Below are 19,662 nucleotides of genomic sequence, written 5' to 3'. Positions count from 1 at the left end.
ATCTGGGATAAATCTTCTCCCTATATGTTTTCCCTCATTATTTTTTAAGAAGGTCCCTACTTACATTAATCATTAGATGTTCATTTTGTGATTAAATTCTAGAAGATTAAGGCTAAAACTCTGTGGTGTCTTAAATGTCATAATAACTATATATGCAGCAGGAAATTTAAATGACAGTTTTCACCTCTGTGATAATGTGGACAATTTTTCTTTTTCAGAAATCCCTAGAAAAATTATTGGTTTTCACACGCATGCACACGTACACACGCGGACGCTCATACACATGCACACGCATGCACCTGCACGCACGCACACTGAGGTTCTTCCGTGAAAAATTGTACTTTTGTGTATCGGTTAAAAGGATTGATGAGCAAAAGGAGCTTTCTAAGACCTCTTGTTCCATTGGGGAGAGGTTAAAATAGGCCATAATGTGTGTGTGGTTGTGTGTGTGTGTGCGTGTGTGTAGACATTTTATGGCATGTCAGAAAGCACAAAATATAAGCCTGATCACCATTTTTCATGGCCTTTGTTACTTTTCTACACACTGTAGTGGGAGGAGGGCTGAACTGGTGATTTTGGAGGATTCTTTGATGAACAACAGCCTGCAAATGCAGGGGATTGGACTTCATGGCTAAGGAAGTCTTTTCCAGTCCTATATTCCAAATAATTGGGATCGCATGATTTAGCCAGGTATGGTCAACCTGCAGCACAAGTGTGGGGGAAAAGGCAGGTCAGGAAGGGAGCAGGCAGTGCCGCAGCAGATAGGGGAGGGAGCAGAAAGCAGAGCAGCAGATTGGTCAGAGAAAAGGGAACAGAGCAGCACGCAGAGAGAGTGCTGGGCCTGCCAAAGAAGTTGCTCTCCTCCTCCCCCCGCCTGGTTTTGCCTAAACAGATTGAATGGTCAAGTCTTACTGATCACTGTTAGCAATGACACTGTACATACAAAACAGATGCAGGCAGGCCTATCACTTTACTAAGCAATCCAGTGTTTATGGGTTGTTCTGTGACTTATTACTAGTGTTTCATAGCACTGACATATTTATTCCTTAAACACTATTGCCCTGGATTCATGTGATGGTCTGAGAACCTGGCTTTTCACTTATTTTTTCTAAATGAAAAGATTTGATGACCTGAATGATACGGATTCAAAATCAAGAAGGCAAATAAAAAGGGTGACATGTTTATTTTCAGAGGTGTACTTGGTAGCCAGGTTGATCTGAGACAACATTTTCTTGACATTTTCCAGTTGGTCTAATAAAAGGTATCATTTTGGAACCAAGAGTTCTAGTTTTTTGTATGTATAAAAGTTTATTTTGGAATTTTTAAGCAAATCTTATTATCCTGGCAGGTTTTATTAATAAAATATGAACTATAGTAGGTAGCAGGATTGCAGATCATAGACAGAAAAACACAGGCTGTGTGCAGACATTCGGGGAAGTTAGGGAGAGGTTAGATCACATTAAAATAGCCACTCGATCTAAGGTACATCAGGTTTGGGAGGATCGGGGGAGCAAGCAGGCTTTGGGGTGAGAAAAGTTGGGTGAGCAAGCAGAGTCCATGGGGGAATGGGGGGGCAGGTGGGCTCCACATGGGCTTGCTAGGGTCTGGAAGGGTTTGGCAGGATATGGGGGGAATGTGGGGTCTGTGGATGGGCTTGGGAGGATGGGGGGCTCTCCCTCCCTTGCCCCCTGGGACCAGGGGCTATTATAGCCCCCTAACTCCCCCGGTGAACCAGCCTTCCCACCCTTTTCACCCTTTGCCCCACCCTGACTTACCTCCTCAGCACCCAGCATTGGTGAACACTGATAAATCTGGCAGTGGGAGCAGCTTGCAGGATGTGGGGGGGGGGGTGGTTTGGGGGAGGGAGGCTGGCTGGTTCATGGGGGGTGTCTGTCTGGGGTGGGCAGCAGGGGCCAGGGGGCTAAAAATAACCCGATGCTAGGGAGGGGGTACAAAAGCTCATCCCCAGGAATGGGGCCAACAGCTAGGTTTTCTCAGGCCTGGGACTGCACTGTACAGAAGTTCAGTTAGATCAGGTTCCCTGGACCTGAGCTAAGTTAGATTACCTGGGACTTAACTTCCATTTTTAGGCTGATCTAACTGCCCTGAACTTCTGTGCAGTTTGCACATAGATGTACCTAACTATCTAGCATAAGGTTTGTATCTGGATGAACTAAGTTAGATTGGGTGGCCATTTTTAACACGATCTAACCTCCCCCTAACCTCCTTGTACCCAGCCAGAATGATTAAGTAGCTACAGACATAGGAAACAGAGGAATTAAACCTCATCAGAACTTCTTTCCTCTAGGTCAAAGTTTGACTTTTCAGGGGGAATAAAAGTCAAACAGGTTCAAAAGAATATTTCTTTCTTGGAAAAAGAGTCACTTTTCTGTGCAAAATTTTCAATTGACCAAACCCCAGTTTTCTATTAACAGACATTTTGAGGGATAGATAACAAATAGCTCAGATCTCCAACACGAAGGAATGAAAAAGATAGAGGACTGTAAAAGCAGTTGTGAGATATTTTAGAGTGAAGGCTGATTATCTTTAGAAGTTTATTGGGGGGGAGGAGGTTTAATTAGCAGTGGTGTCACTTAAGTAGTCAAAAGTTGATCTCTTCTGAATCTGAAATTGCCACCAGATTATAAAGTGGCATTTACCTATTTAATTGTTAATTATTCAAAAGCCACTCTAAAGCATGCATAATGATTCAGTCGTCTCTGTAACTAGAGCAAGTGGTTAGGATCTGCTTATGGGCGGGATTCAAACCTCCCTCTGGCCAGTAGAGAGATTGTGATTGCTTTCAGTAGGCCTTTCATCAGCCATAAATTACACTAGAGTTTTTCTTTTAAAATGAAGACACACTTCTAACCCCCTTTTTTTGCCCCCAGCCACCAACCACTCTTACCCATTGCTCATGATCTCGAAAACTGAGGCACATCACAAGTGGTACTTCTCAGAGTGTTTTCCTCCAGAGACGAGAAACAAATGCTTTTGCTCTGCCATCAAAGAGTTAAAAAAAAGAAGAAAAAAAAAAGAGAGTAAGTTTTAGAAAGAAACCATTCAAATCATGACATGAGAGAGACAGCTAAGATATTTTCTCAATGGAGGTTTAGTGGAATTTCCTAAAGATTTGGGGTAAAAAAAAGTCTTCAGTGAGTCTTAGGGGAAAAGAAAAAAAAAGATCCTTTGAAACATCCCGACTTCTGTTATGATAAGCAGTTCGATAAGCCCACCCATGGTAAAGTTATTAGGAATTCATAGCATATGGATCCCATTAACCTAAACGTTTGCTTTTAAAGTAAATTTCTCAGTACACGACTAACAGTAAGTCCTAGCACTTCAGGTTTGAGGGTTTTGTTTTTACAAATGAATCTTGGGTTATCCAACCAATTAGCTGAATTCCCTGTGTAATTGTGCTTTTAATGAATCACCAGGTCCTAATGAGACTGGGTCTACCTATTTTTTATTCTTATTATTCAAAAACAACCATTTAAAACTGTGGTGGGGAAAAAACCTATAGTTAACCTTTGGAACTCATTGCCACTGCATAATAATGGAGATAAATACATTAGAAAGAGCCAAAGAGGATCAGACGATTATACATGTGAGAATAATGTCTGCCATTGCACTAGTTTGTATTTAAAAATTTGTATTAACTATGTATCTTAGGATATTATTTAGAAGCTCTAAATGAGATCCTCGCTGGGTCAGGCCTCTCTTGGTCTGCCATCTCGTCCCATGTCAACCAATACTGCCTTGTTTCATGGTGAGGTTGTCGGGAACTAAATCAGTGCCCCCACCTAGGCTAGCCCGGGTGAGCAGGGTGTATGGACACCCAGCAGGACTAAAAACAAGACCTGTCAAAGAGCGGATGAGTTCCCTGTGAGTCAATGGCCATCCATAGATGGAGAGGAGATGGGCACCACCAGGCCACTTTGTCCAAAGACTCACCAATGATGCACAGCATCTAAGGCTGGGGCGGGCAATTATTTTGGGCAGAGGGCAGCTTACTGAGTTTTGGCAAGCCATCGAGGTCTGCATGACAGGCAGCCTAGGGCAGATAAATATTAACTTTCTAAACTTTTTAGGGGCCCCGCGGGCCGGATAGAATGGCCTGGCGGGCCGCATCTGGCCCCCGGGCCTCATTTTGCCCACCCCGATCTAAGGTGTCCCAACAGGTGCAGCAGCTTTGGGACTGACTTGACGTGACTTGAGCTGAGATCAGGGCATGAGGATATTGGGAGCCTGACCAGAGAATAGGGGCAGAACACATAGCATGAAGGAAGGACGGGGGAGAAGGAACCGAGATGGAAAAAACTTGCCAAGGTCATGCAACAGCTTAGTGGCGGCTCTCTTGAGTGCCGTATCCGCAGACCGTATTGCATCTCTGGAAGGCTCTCGAACAAGCTTTGACTGTGAAACAATTTCTCTCCATGCTCCATTATTGTGCAATTTAGACACATTACAGGCATTATATGCCCATAAAAGATTCCAGACTAGTTGGGCCATTGTTGTGTCCTAGGATGGAAGTGCCACAGCACATCCAGGGTTAAATGCAGCATTAGATTGCATTTCTAAATGAATACGGTCAAGCAAATGAAAAAAAAAGGGGGGGGGTAGGGAAGCAATTAAGGCCATGCTATAAACAGAGCAGTCCTCGGGCAGGAGGCTGCTGCAAATTATGTGGAACATACTTCTCTTAACCACAACCCGATTGAAACAATTTACTGGGTATATGCGCTGAACTACACAGCACACAGGATCTGAATGACGGAGGGAGGAAAATGTCAACCCTCCCTCTCCCTGCAAGGCAAACGCTTGATTCTCCAATCAGGAAACCACCGAAAACTGCAACCTTGCTGGGTGTATCGCCTGGTCTGCGTTCGACTCTGTTCTGTTCTGTCCCATTGGCCGGCGCGAAGTGATGTAACACATCACCGTGCAAGAGCAAAAGCAGACGCCAAACTGGATGTCGGGCATGTTATTAAAAGTTTTGTCACGGTATATCTTTGCTGAATTCAGAGGCCAGCACACCTCTGTGAAAAGGGAGCCACTATATACTCCCTGGCAAAAAAAAAAAAAATAGAGACAATTACTCCTAGAGAGAAAGAAAGTACTTTAAAGTTGGCAAACCATTGAACATTTCTGTTTTAATTTAGAAAAAAAGGCTCTAATAGGAATACTTGGGATTTCTTGCATTAAAAAAAAGAGTCTAGCTGAATTTCTATCCAACTTTTTTCAGTGGCGTGGAAAAAAAAAATTAGAAACATGCAAGAAGTACCTACTTTTGATCACTAAGGTGTTTTGATCTCATAAATTAGGTCTGAAATTAGGCATGGCCTGGAAAATGTGAGAGTGTTTTCTCTCAGTCTGGGAGCTTCTGGTTTCTAGAGTAGGAGCTCTGTTCCTCTACCCTCATCAAATGCCTTTTTCTCCCCCTCTCCCAACTCTGCTTTCTAACAAGTGGGTTTCTCTCGCCGTTCATCTGAGCTGTCATGTGGGTAAAACGGAGGAGCATTGCATCCCTCCCTGGTTTTCCTCTGGGGCTTCCAGAGTCCAAATCTGGAGCTGGGATCCAAACAGACCTGAAAATGTTCCAGTCGAAAGAGGAGGTTTGACCGACAAACTAATCTTAGTCCAACTGTCATAACATTGTGTTTGCCATGCACAGCTAATAAATCATGATAATGCTAAGTTAATGGACCCGGCTTTGACAGTGCGAGGATTAAAAGAGCATACAACAAACAAAGAGTTTCTGAGGCGCAGAGGTATGGTGTAGAAATGGAAATGACTGAGCGATGCATCAAATCCTTTGCTGGTATTTACACAGGCCTCAGCTATGGTCACTGCAAGCCATGAAGCCAAACAGCATTTTCATTCATTGTCCCTCCTCCATCAGATGAGCTGTCAAACGGTACAAAAAGCTAGGGTTTTTCTAAAGGGGTAGCATAATAACCCTATTGGAGCAAGCAGCTTCAGGTGACCTGAAGCCAATATATAGAGAAAAGGGGATGTCCCCAGACACAAAGATCAGACTGCATGAGAGTGGCACGTTTGAAATCCTAATCCACAGGGCAGAAAGATGGACCTTATAAAAGGTAGACTCACAAAGCCTGATGACCTCGGGAATGAAATGCTACACTTCTGCAGACAGGACTGCATCAAAAAGGAGACAAGCAGGGAAAGGATCAGTGCAAACAGTAATTGTGGATGTGGCAATTAAAAAGAAGGATGGTCCAGATGGAGGACAGCTGTCTGCTGAAGACTGGGGTCTCTGGCCTGGTAGGGATCGCAGACTGAAAAGCATCGTGTAGGACATGGCTAGGGCCTGAAAACGCTATGGGCTGAGGCACAAAACAGATCATAACAGGCATGACTATCCCCAAGAGACTGAGAAAGAAATGCAAAGTGTGAGAGGGTACAAAAGGATGCAATAGTGCAATATTTATTCAGAGAAGATCTTCCAAGGCAAGTGGAGGGCATAAATGCATTTTGATCAGGGGTCAGCTGCATCTCTTGATGAACCCTGTAGTCCCCTTGGCAGCGTACAGACCAAACAAGGCTGAGGGTAATTCTTAGATGGCTCTGTGAGGCCTGGAGAGAAACCCCATCTCCCGTTCTCATAGACAACCTTAACCGTGCCAGACCATATATAACCAGCAGATAATCTAATTTCTCTAACTGAGAAGACACGGTAGCCAAAGTCGCGTGGAAAGCTGAGGTCATTGCTACAATACATTATTAGGTAGAGCACCCAATCCTCTGCAGATGACTTCATCTTCAAGGGATCCTCTCTTGGGTTCACATAAAGGTTGCAGAGGGAGTGAGGACTCCTTGCACAACTCGAGCACTACAACCCATTTCACAGCCTGGTGCTGCTTTCATCTTCACATTTCCACAACGCAATGTGTGGGTTGTCTTAGCCCGTTAAACAGGACTGCAGAGAAGTGCGTGCAGAATTCCAGTCATTGGCTAAGACTTTATGAAATTTAAATAAGCCAAAATCAAAGAAAAGGGGTGAACTGAAAATCACTTCTAGGGAAGACTTGCACTTTTCCCAGGTTTCTGGCTCTTTCATATCCTTAGCAAAATCCTAGACTTTTTTATTTTTCTGGCTAAAATCCAGGGTTCGGTTTATTCTATGAAAGTCATGGTGGTTGTGTACACTGTCTGGTTGGTGAACAAAATTGCAGACGGAGACAAGCTCTGGGCATGGCTCTTCAACATGTCCTTCTTATTTCAGGATGCTTTTAGTGTAGGGACAGGCCGCCCTGGTCCCAGAAGGTTGAATTTGCTTTCTTACTCCTCACACGAGAAAATCCTAGATGAAAGTGGATGAACCTTAGGATGTCCTGCCCAGGGCAGAGGGTCAGACTTGATGATCTGTTCAGGTCCCTTCCGACCCTACCGACTGTGAAACTATGTTCAAGCGTTTGCTTTGATGTAAGGAGGCATCCAAACTAAGTTTATCTGAACTATCAAAACTTCTTTGGGCTGAAGAAGGAGGCTGGAAATCTCACACCACCAAGATTTCTAGTACTACCTGTTTCCGGTAGGAAGAGTAGTGTGATAATCACATCACCTCTGCTTTCCCTACTTGCTGGAATCAAAAAGCACAGGATGTTATGGTCATGGTCATGTGGAGAGCTGCGGGTCGCTGAATGGACTGGTTGGAGAACCGTTCTCATTTTAATTTTAATGGCCCAAATCCCTGACACAGTTCTTAACTCCCAACTTTATTCTGTTGGGGGTCACTCTTCATTCAGATGCTGTTAAATAAAAAGCAAATTAGATCCCTAGCAGTTCCTAGTCTTTTGAAGGACTTTTTACTTACAGGATTGGGACTCTCTAACCAGAAATAAAACCTTCACGTCTTGCAGAGAGGTGAAAGAGCAATTTTAAGTTACAAGTAGAAAGAGTAAATTGTCAGCTGAGAGGAGCTACTGTTCAACTCCAATGAATAAAATATGGAATAACTTTCAAACATGAACTTGTAAAATTACTGGAGACCCTCCCCCGTTGTCCCTCCCCCCCCCCCCCCCCCAAAAAAAAAACACTTTAAGTTTTAAGGTGAAAAATGAAAGTCAATCAAGAGTTAAGGTCTCTGCCTTCCAGCTACAGAACGTGGAAACAGAGTTTATAAGAGGTCCTGAACTAACAGAGCAGAGAGAGTGGCACTAATAAAAATGTGCACTTTTGGGGAATAATAGGGCCTTATGCTTCAAATTAGGTTGACGGGAGAGAGAGAGAGAGAGAGAGAGAGAGAAGGAGGGCCATGCTCCATGCTGATGCTAACATTTTCATTATTGGTCATGGCCTTGTACCAACAAGGAATGTGTCACAAGGAGAAATCAAAACGAAACGTTGATTATGTAATTTATTGGACGTTTGGGGTATCAAACCTCCATGCTTGGGTTCACTCCAGAATGAGCAAACTGGAGTGGAAAAAGCTTGTTTCAAACACCTGCCAGCAGCACCAGTGAAACTGGTTTTTTACAAGGTGCTCAAGGCACATATCAATGGAGATAAAAGAGAATCACTTGGAGCAAGATCCACCGTTCTTTGAAGCGATCAAACAACCTTCCAGGGACTTCACTGATGATGTGAATAAGATCTACATGGAATAAGGATTTTTTTCCTAAACCGTGCAACTAGTATAGATATGTGAATGAGAGTAGAAAACTGCAGCATCACCTCAGATACAAACATCTATAGACGTTTCCAGCTAAAACTTCTTAGCTGGCCTGTATGTATATACCATTACATGGTGCTTTTGAAATTATTAGACAGTTTTTAGGGATGGAAAATGCATGAGGAGGAATCATGGGTTTCTATGGGATGACTGGTTTATTTACATATGGAGAATCTAGCTAATTCAAACTAAAGGTTAAAATATACATTATAAATCACTGCATATTATGGTAAACCTGTTCTCTTTGCCTACAGGGCATGAAATACCAGTCTTAAATTGCAACATGAGAAATTCAGGTTGGCTGTTAGGAAGACCTTTCTCTGCTTTCTATGAAGAGACTGCTTCTGTGGATGCAGGGAGAGCATTGGGCATGATAAATCTTGACTTTTAGTAAAGTTTTTGATATGGTCTCCCACAACATTCTCGTAAGCAAGCTAAGGAAGTATGTGATGGATCAATGGACTTGTATGAGGATAGAAAACTGACTGGATCATTGGGCTCAAAGGATAATAATCAATGGCTCACCATCTAGTTGGCACCTGGTATCAAGTGGAGTGCCCCAAGGGTTGGTGCTAGGGCTGGCTTTGTTCAATGCCTTCATCAACGATCTGGGAGATGGAATAGAGAGCACCCTTGGCAAATGTGTGAATGAAGTAGCAGATACACTGGAAGATAGGGCTAGGATTCAGAGAGACCTGGATAAATGGAGAACTGGACCAAACTAAATCTCATGAAGTTCAACAAGGACAAGTGCAAAGTCCTGCACTTAGGACAGAACAATCCCATGTACCAGTACAGCCTGGGGACTGACTGGCTGGGCAGCAGCTCTGCAGGAAAGGACCTAGGGGTGACAGTGGGCCATAAGGTGGATATGAGCCAGCAGTGTGCCCTTGTTGCCAAGAAGGCTAATGGCATACTAGACTGCATTGGTAGGTGTGTTGCCAGCAGATCAAGAGAAGTGATTATTCCCCTCTTCAGCACTGGTGAGGCCACATCTGGAACCCTTTTTCCAGTTTTGGGGCCCCCACTACAAAAAGGATGTGGCCAAATTGGAAAAAGTTCAGCCAAAGGCAATGATAATGGTTCGAGAGCTAGGGAGCATGATTTATGAGGATAGGCTGAGGGAACTGGGCTTATTGAGTCTGGAGAAGAGCAGACTGAGGGGGGATTCAGTGGTTACATGGATGATGGAGCTGAACTGTTCTCATTGGGGGCAGATAGCAGGACAAGGAGCAATGGGCTCAAGTTGCAGCAAGGGAAGTTGAGGTTAGATCTTAGGAAAAACTTTCTCGCTAGGAGGGTAGTAAAGCACTGGAACAGGTTGCCCATAGAGGTGGTGGGATCTCCATCATTGGAGGTTTTTAAGACCCGGATAGAAAGAGCCTTGGCTGGGATGGTGTAGTCGGGGCTGGTCCTGCTTTCAGCAGGGGGTTGGACTAGATGTGACCTCCTGAGCTCCCTTCCAACCTCCATTTTCTGTGATTCCATGATTATTACTGTGAGGTGATGAAGCATTGGGATAGACAACCAAGAGGTGGTAGAAGCTCTATCCTTGGAAGCTTTTAGGGGTGGGCTAAACTCACACCTGTCTAAAATGGCTTAGACAGGGATGGTTCTGCTTTGAGCAGGGGGCTGGACGAGATGAGCTCCTGAATTTCCTTCCAGTTCTACTTTTTCTCTGATTTTATGACATACAGCAAGGAAGACCAGGCAAAATGCTACTGTACCTTGAGTGTTGGATATGCAGCATGACAAACACAGGTGTGTGGTGGCTGAAGACAGATGGACTTCCGTACAATTTCAGCCTATGAAAACCCTTGCTGCCATTTTCCTAAAGGCCTGTGCCAGCCCATAGAGAGCTCTGATGCTGACTTATGTTGTCCTGACAGCAACTAAGAAGAACTGCCAATTTAGTGGGAGGAGGAGATGGCAAAACAGCATGTCTAGCAGACCTGGAAATACGATGGCTTTAAAAAAAAAAAATTCACAAAAAATAAGATGAGCAAAGTGGATTTTAACAGACAGCCCTTTTCTCCTGCATTGCTCACAGTCAACTACCCATGAGTACCTCTCCTCAGTTTTAATGTGAAAGACTAGCCAATAGTTTGGAGAAAACCGGCCCCAATGTATGCGAGTTTGACATAATCCTTGTGCATCCTCTGTTTCCGTCCCAGCGTTTCCAACATTTCTACGGAGCAACGTGTGTTTTGACTGAAGTATTAACAAAGCAAAATGTGCCTATCCTGAGGTCATTTGAGTGCACAAGGCTACATTCCTCCTTGCAGAACTGGTGAAAGTAAACAACATTATTATAGATTTTGGTCATGCCCTGGCATTGGTAAGTATAGTTTCTGTGTTTGCCATATGCTCGCATTGAACTGGAACAGCAATGCGTACACAGGGAAATTGTTTAAAGAGCCAGTTCAACCTCAGTACTCGCTGTCAAAATTATGATGTACATGATTCATTCTCCTAACCACAAAAGGGTTTTTGTTTGTCAAATGAAATAATGTATAATTTGGTATATCATTTAGGAAAGCATTCTTTCAATATCCTACCGCAGGCTTGGAGACTGCACCATCAGATTAGTGGATAACATCCTACCGGTCCCTATGGCAACATGACTCAACAGTCGAGGGGAGTTAAAGAAGCCTGAAGCAGAAGCCTCAAATCATTACCGCAGAGCGGGGGAAAAAACTCACTGACCAAAGTTTCGAAATGGGTGGAAACCCTGGCAACATAGAAGTTAGTGGGAATTTTGCCAGTGTCTTGGACGGAGCCATGATTGCAAGTCCACTTTTACGCACCCAAAGTTTTGCACATTCAAATTGTGCATCCCATTTCTTCGGCGTGCCAAAAGTTAGATTTGGAAATGCAGCTACTTCCTTCATGCATATGTCTGTGGCTTTCTGCATGGCCGGGGGAAGGCAGGTGAGAGGGATGGAATAACATGAAAGATGCTGAACCCAAACCTCTGCATGCAGTGGGTGAGACAGCAATGAATCATTTCTGAAACCTAGCTCTTAGACCAGTTGATAGGCTAGTCAAGACATTTGACTGTAGCTCAAGAGGCTTGAGTTCAGGTCTCGCTCTGAGTTGTACCTGGTCATTCAGGCTAGGGAATCAGGAGTCAGTCAAAGGTGATAAGAGCAACTGCCTTGCGTGCTGTTGCCAGGAGAAGATAGCAAGTCTTAACCCCATTAGAAGAATAAGCCTCCTAGTCTCATTATCAAGACTGCAATTGTTGAGTCCACCAAAGGCGAACACAACATTGAGTTAACTGTAGGAGATTAACCAGTAAAGCTGATCAACCTTTTTTTTTTTTTTGACAGCATGAAAATAAATCGAATTTTTTTTCCCTGTCATTCAGAGATTTTAAGTGAACTCTTTTAAAATACTAATATTTTGCCATGCTTTCTATTTCTCATCATTATCTTTATGGTCATCGTTATAGACGACATTTCTGGGAAACCAAATAATGTCGGCAGTATTGCAATAAAAGATAGGATTGAAATGCCATAAACTGTCAAGTGATTACAGAAAGTCAAGCGATTTTTGGCAACATTGGGAAGGGGTGGAGAGACTAAAAAGAATATTGGCTCTAAGAATACTGACCAGCTCTCTAGACAGTCCCTTTTAAATGTCTTTGGCCATTGGTTTGCTACCACAACACCTAGAAGGTCATTCAATAGTCCCACTTATTCTAAGCAAAACATTGCAGAAATAGTCATCAAAAGTATGGAGCATTTTTATTAAACTTCCAAGTCTGAGATCCTTACTCCAGTTGTGTAGCTTCCTACTTAGCAAGCAGTCATGTTGTTGACTTCAGTGCAACTGCTTCCTGCAGGGATGGCCAGATTTCTCAAGCACCTAAATCTCCTTGATTTCAGTGGGAGTTTGGAATATAAATACCTGAAAGTCTCAGCCAAAGCCACAAATTAGTAGGTATAAGTCTCCATTTAATGCATGAATTTACAGGAAATTAAAGTCCTGTGAGTGCGTGGAGAGGAGGTGGGGGCGGGGGAGAATCTCTCCCTCTTTCACTATTCATAGTAAATATAGTTTATTTTATATTTTATTCATGTATTCATGTATATTTATTCATGTATATTTATTTTATATTATACTTTATATTTCCTTCTATCTTTATTCTGTGATATAACCCCATTCTTTCCTGGGCGGCGTGCTTAGCTCTCAGTTGAAAGCACAGAATCAGATGTTGGTGGCAGCTGCATTAACTAAAGAAGAGGAAAATGAGGTCAGGAAAAAAAATGTCTGCACCAACACATTTGTGAGGTTCCTTTCCACTGCCAGACCGGTGTTAAGAGACCTGCAGGTTAATACTGAGAATCAGACCCTTTGTGTCCAAGAGCATTGCTGCATTTCACACTCAAACCCAGTGTGATGATTAAGAAAACACTGAGGGGCTTGTTCCAAGACGGTGTAATATGGGTACACGTCTGCCTTACACGTTCTCTTAGAATAGCCCCTTTTTTGCCTGCCCATTTTAAAGCACCGCTTATACTAAGCACCTTTACCGTAATTAAGAATCAGGCCCCTGTGGTCTGAAAAGCAATGATACGGGAGTTTGCAGTGGGTTCAAGTTATTTAAATTCTGGCCAGCCCTAAACCTTGAACTCGATTGCACCGAGCATTTTAAATGGCTTATTGTTTAGTGAGTCCAGCTGATGAGCTCAGTTTATTAGCTGACACTTAGGGTTGCTTTTTATAGATAGCAAACAGCATAGCGGTGGTTTTCTTTGCTTTTCTTTTTCTCTCCTCTCTCTTCCCACTTTCAATTTTTGACCTGAAAATTTTACTTGTAAATGGAGGCCAGAATTTAATTTCAGATAGTGTTACTCCATCTTGTGCAAGTGATTTGCCCTGACACTGCACCGACTACCCGTGCACAAAAAGCCCTTTATGAGGTCCATGCCAAAGAGCCTGAAGTATTTTTTTTGCTTCCCTGAAAATGACATTTCATCTCCCCCCCCCCCTTTTTTTTTTTCTATATTTTTTTTATCACCTGAACACTGGTCTTAAAACCACAGCACGCAAAGGTCCCATGTGAAGTGGGGAAAGGCATTTCAGCATCTGCTTATACCCCCAAACTGAAGCGCTAGTGTGCCTAAAAAAGCTTGTATTTAAAGGCACTGCAGCTGCACCAGCTCATATTTCATCCAGCCACCAATTTCCTTTTTCCCCTGACAAACAGGCCTCAGAAAGAACGCAGGCCAAAAATTCTCCACGTTAGCGAAACATTTCCTCTTTCCCGTTCCCCCTTCCATTAACATTATTACACCGCTCCTGGGAAAAGATGACTTTTCCAATCCAGGCAGCATATTTCTTTCTTGCTTTTCAGGGGAGCGTTAAGAAAAGAATTGGGGCTGGGAGCAAGTCGGGAGAAAAGGAAACACGAAGGGTGAAATGACTTATAATGGCTCTCCAGGAAAGATCTGAAAACCTCCCTCCTTCTCGCCTGGAAGGATAATAACTCTCTATTTCCCCCACTGACTGCAGAACAAGGAGAGGCAGAATAATACAGATCCAGGATAGTCTTCATCCTGGGGATTACAGGCTCACTCCAGGCTCAATAACTGTTTAAACCCCTTTTGACTGGGGCTGTGGTTAAACTTGCCACAGACATAACTGCAGCCGATTCTCTCTAAATCCTAGTCTTTAACTAGTTTAATAAGTTTTAATCCGCAGTCCTCGGGATATTATGTTTTCTAGACATCCAGCATCCCATACAGGGGGCTACCCCTATTGTTCAACGTCTGATTTAAACCATTCCAGGTCCCAAAGAGCAGAGGCTATCCTATGACACTTCTGACTTGGTGCCCTCTTCTTTCACCAGTCTTTCCCCACTTCCGAATCTGGATATACCATGCTTATGTGAAGCCAAATTCAGCGTCAGTGTAAAAAATGCCTCATTATATTGCATATAAAGAGGATCTCACTTGCTTACACCAAGCTTCACCTGGGCCAGTGACTCGTGTTTGTCCTGCTTTTATTTTTCCCTTCTTGGAAAGCTAGAACAAAAAGTCCCATTCACCTAGAAAAGAAACCACAACAGCAAATCCTCACCCTAGCCAAGCCAGTGACTTTAATGGTACCAGGTTTGGCCTTTATAAAGAGACGACTAGAACAATATTCTGTGTCTGAGCAATGGGCTGGTAGGTAAATGATATGGTAATATTGGAAACGCAGGGCTGTAAAGGGGTTTATAGGAAAGAAGGGAGTAGCATGGGGTAGCATGCTAGTGTTTTTCACTTGAAATACCTACGCCAAGTATTTTTAACTCTGCTCATCTCAATAAGAGAGCCAATTTGGAAGAGCTATTGTTGAGTCCATAATGAAGGGAGGGACCAGTATGAAGAATCCATTAAGAGAAACCTAATTGGAGGGCTGATTTTTTTTAATCTCACTCAACCAAAATCTTGAATGCAAAGTTGCAAAATCTCGGTCCATTTGAGCTTCGTGGATCAGGCTTCTCTCCCACTCTTGCCAATAAAACAGAATGGGCTAAAACAGAGGTTGGCAACCTCCAGTGCACATGCCAGAGCATGGCACATGAAGACATTTCTCTTGGCATGCCCGTGCATACCTCAGGCCAGATGGTGAGGGAGCCATGGAGGGCCTGATCCTTCTCGTGGCAGCACAGCCCTGGAGCCCCAGGTGTGTGTGGACCCACCGCCAGCAACGGGCCAGGCCGGGGCTCCATGGACCCTGAGGGGTACAGCTGTTTGCAGCCTCCCCACTGCCTGCTGCAAGAAGCTGAGGCTCTATGGTGGGCGCTCTGCTCAAAAAAATTACCACCCCCTGGGATAAACTGTGGCTGGGCCATCTCTCTGGCCTCTTCAAAGAACATAAAACTTGAATTTTTTTCAGATTTGGGTGATTTTTTTTTTTTTAATTATCCTTAAGAACCTGAAAATATTTGGCTTTTTAAATAAATACCATAATCTCTAGCAGATGACATGACCCAGAATATAATACATACCTTGTTTCTGAAAAAATGAAGGGAAAATATCATTCCTTGCAGTAAGAAACTGGGCAGCATCAGCTAGGGAGCGGAGTTGCACACACTTCTTTTCCTGCGCGTCGTGTGCAGATTTTATTTTCACTTTTGCCTGTACTGGCAGAAACTGTTCTGGGCATTTTGCTCACATATCGTGCACACAACAATTTGCAGCAGGTGGTTATTGTGGGGGGAGGGAACTGCATGTTGTACACAAGCAAAATATGGTAAGTCACTTTAATAAAATATGCCCCAAATCCAATTTTCTGCAGGTGTTAAGTTAACATTTTACCATCAACGCCTGCAGAAAATTGGATTCTTGATTTCATAGATTTTTTTTCTATGAAATCTATGAAATCAAAAATCCAATTTTCTGCAGGGGTTGATGGTAACATTTTAACTCGGCATCCTATTCCTGACATCCTGAACCAATATTTTGCAATTGCCCAAGCCATGGATATAGGAATCTCTATTCTACTGCTGAATGGTTTGCTGAATGCAAAATGGCTTTCCTTTCTTGTGCAAATTTTTTAAGAACTTTTATTTTTGAGCCTGATTCAGCAGGGGTGGGAGGGGAATATAAATTTTGGAACCATTTCATGAATTTGAGAATATAAAAAAATTCAGATTGGAGCACCTTGAAATATGTTTCCGGACCACTCTTGCAAAATACATCATTTTGATTTTGACTTTTTAATCTTTTGAAAATCTTTTTTTTTCCCCTAGTCTATTTTTCTTTGTAAAACTTTTGGGGGTTAATTTAAAGACATTTTAAGCCAAAACTTTTCATTTAAAAATGTCAAAGGGAAGTTTTGGCCAGTGTCAAACTTTTCTTCAAAGGAGGAGATTTGTCAAAACAAATCCTTTCTGTGAACAACCTGGATTTCAACAAATCAGCGTTTTCTGACAAAGTCCAACAAGACGGTGGAACGTCCCATAGCGTGTCTATTCTGGTATTGCAGCACATTTCATTTCATCGTCATGTGTAGTGAACGGGCCACGATACGTGCTGGTACAGCTTCACTGACTTCACGGGGCTTACACCGGAGGAGGATTTGGCTCCTTGTTAATGGAAAGCGTTTTTTCCTCTTCAAAATGAGACTTCCTTCTAGGATAGGATACATCAGCAGTTTAGAGACAAGCAACAAACCTACACAATCATTTTGACAGGAAGCGAAGAACAATATTGTTTCCACTTGAGCTGTATGAAAAATAAAATGATATTAAACATTTAAGAGAGAGTCTTGATTTCACTGGTGAGAGTTGGATAAGGACTGCTTTTTTCTATGTTCACATTATTTATTTGCTAAAATGTCATCAACCCTGTTAGCTATGGTTTTGGAGCCATGATCAGACCGGTTCTTTTGCTGAAAAACAGGATCCAAGGAAACAGAAAAATCTCAAGAGTGATTTTAAAAATAATGATTGATAAAGTGTCACTTAGCAGTTTATGAAAATGGAAACTATTGGTGTCCAATTTTTGTTACTGGATAGGTTCACTTGAAGGAAATGCCATTTTTTATAAAACACAAAATGCTAATGCGATTTTTTTTTTTTTTTTTTTTAGCATCTCTGATTATACCTTGTTCTTCCACCATCCAAACTGGTGGCATAAAAATGTGGTTAAAATATGCATTCAATAAAGCGCAGAAGTAACAGTATAATGTGGAGCAAAGGCATTAGACATAGACAGATTCAATTAGACAATCTGGTTAATTCCCTGATTATATCAGAGTACTATAAACCATTCACTGCGTGATTGAATCCAGACAAACTGCCTCAGCAAAGTCCTTGACTCAGATTTTTTTTTCCTCTCTCTTTAAATTTACATTGGAACAGCTACTATTAAAAATTACAACCCGTGTTGGCCAATTTCTGCACGCCCCCCACCCCCAGCAGCACGCACACTCCCATTGTTAATATGGTCTTCAAGAGAAAAATAGAGAAGGTTGTGCCCAAAGAGATTTTCTGCCCACCAAAACCAGAATCCCATTTTTAGCAGTCCTCATTCAAATGCATTGCCATTGGTTAAAGACTTGGCATTTCATGCGTTTTGTAAAACGAGTGCCGTTGATGACATATTCCAACGTGACCAGGCTGGGAGAACGCTGTCTGTCTGGAAAGGATTAAAGCCTATATTTTTGTTCCATTTTGGCTAGAGGTTTCAATAGGAGCTAATAGGTTAACTCATGTCACTAGCCCACTAAAATCGGGGAAAGAGGAGCCTCATTTCTGGACCTCAGGAGTGCGTAGTGATAAACCAGAAATTCACAACCTTTATGGACTTGAGACACCCCTCATTGGACTCGAGGCACCCCTCCGTAACTTTTGTGAATTGAATGGCACCCAATTTTAAAAACGAATGTATGTATTATAGTATCTACATCCTTGCAGAGGGACCAGGTAGTAGAGGTGGGCGAATCATCCAGGCAGGGACAAGCCTGAGCCTGGCTTATTTGCTTAGTTTACCTGCCTATTTCTTCACACTTCATTTATCTCCTCATACCTCCGGGCACCCTTCAAAGGATTTGTCAGCACCCCAGGGTGCCGCTGCACCCTGGTTAGGAATCACTGCTTTAAACGAAGAGGACTCTTTGTCTCCTGGAGCTGGACTGGTCTCAGTGGGGGCAGATCGCAGGACAAGGAGCAATGGGCTCAAGTTGCAGCAAGAGAAGTTGAGGTTGGATATTAGGAAAAGCTTTCTCATTAGGAGAGTGGTGAAGCATTGGAACAGGTCACCCAGAGAGGTGGTAGGATCTCCATCCTTGGAGGTTTTAAGGCCTGGTTTGACAGCCCTGGCTGGGATGATGTAGTTGCGGCTGATCCTGTTTTGAGCAGAGGGTTGGACTACATGTGACCTCCTGAGGTCCCTTCAACCCTCATTTTCTATTACTCTATGACTCTCGTCTTTCAAAGAATATTTTAAATATTTATTTATTAAATATTTACTCTTTAGAAAATCTATTTATATTCAATATTCATATTTAATATATTTATAGCAAATGTTTATTTATTTATTAAATATTTAAATATTCTTTTATTAATATTTTATCTTCCTTAGAAGTGCATTTTATCTTTCAGATTATGTCTCAGAGGGCAAATCTGAGTGTTTGTGTTCACTCAGAGGACACAACTGTACATGTTCATTTAATGCACCATAATTATGGCACCGTAAGTTTAGTACCAGGTACTAACCTCATGTGCCGTAATCAACACTACTGCACATTAGAACAAATGGACGGGTTTTTTTGTGACATTAATGTGCAATAGGCTAAATCTACTATAGATCAGCACAGGTTTTGCCCATCACACTAATGTGCAGTAGAATTAGTCTACTGCATTCGAAGAGTTTCATGTAGACGTACCCAGAGTGTGATAGTCACTCTGATAGTAAAGAACCAAGTACTTCCTGGACCAAGAGTTTATGACTGTCATGGAAGTTCATAAAAGTTATGTATATTCATGAGGTGGGAGAATCAGACCTCTATGGGTATTCTGCTGGAAAGTAAATAATAATAATAATAATAATAATAAATCAGTTCTGCTTTACCTAAAATTTGGTTATCTTTTAGGGGCTAGAGACCGTAATTCTGCTTCTTATAGCACTTTGGAACCTCTGAGCAGCCGCTGTTGACTTCCAACTAGTTTTTAGAAATTATGCTTGCATTTTGCATTCAATTTTTGGAAACTCTGCTTGCATTTTGTGTTAATTTATTTTATTTTATCATTTTTATTGTAAAGCTGAATAATTCAATTGACCGTGAGGAACGCTTATGTAATTCAAGACCATGTAGAAACAAATAAAGGGACCGATATTCTATCCCTGAACTTACAAAAGAAGAGATAACGGGAGAGAGGTGTTCTGAACTGGATAGTTTTCTAATATTACTAAACACAGCAGAGACAGAGGAGGAGTATCAAAAGTAATATCATGCCTCTGTTGTTG

General features: G+C 42.4%; 1 long non-coding RNA gene across 2 annotated transcripts in view; it reads right to left on the bottom strand.

The window, feature by feature from the left end:
- The window catches only part of LOC109283367 (uncharacterized), a 69,710-nt gene that overhangs the window by 11,634 nt on the left and 38,414 nt on the right, over window positions 1-19,662 (bottom strand). For both annotated transcript variants that reach the window (XR_002090520.2, XR_002090521.2), the window contains exon 2: window positions 2,909-2,999. This is a non-coding gene — a long non-coding RNA (uncharacterized LOC109283367). The remainder of the gene's footprint in view (window positions 1-2,908; window positions 3,000-19,662) is intronic.

This window comes from Alligator mississippiensis, chromosome 10 (assembly GCF_030867095.1).
Source record: "Alligator mississippiensis isolate rAllMis1 chromosome 10, rAllMis1, whole genome shotgun sequence".
NCBI lineage: Eukaryota > Metazoa > Chordata > Crocodylia > Alligatoridae > Alligator > Alligator mississippiensis.
The sequence above is the reverse complement of the archived record's forward strand: the minus strand, read 5'-3'. Positions and strand labels throughout refer to the sequence as shown.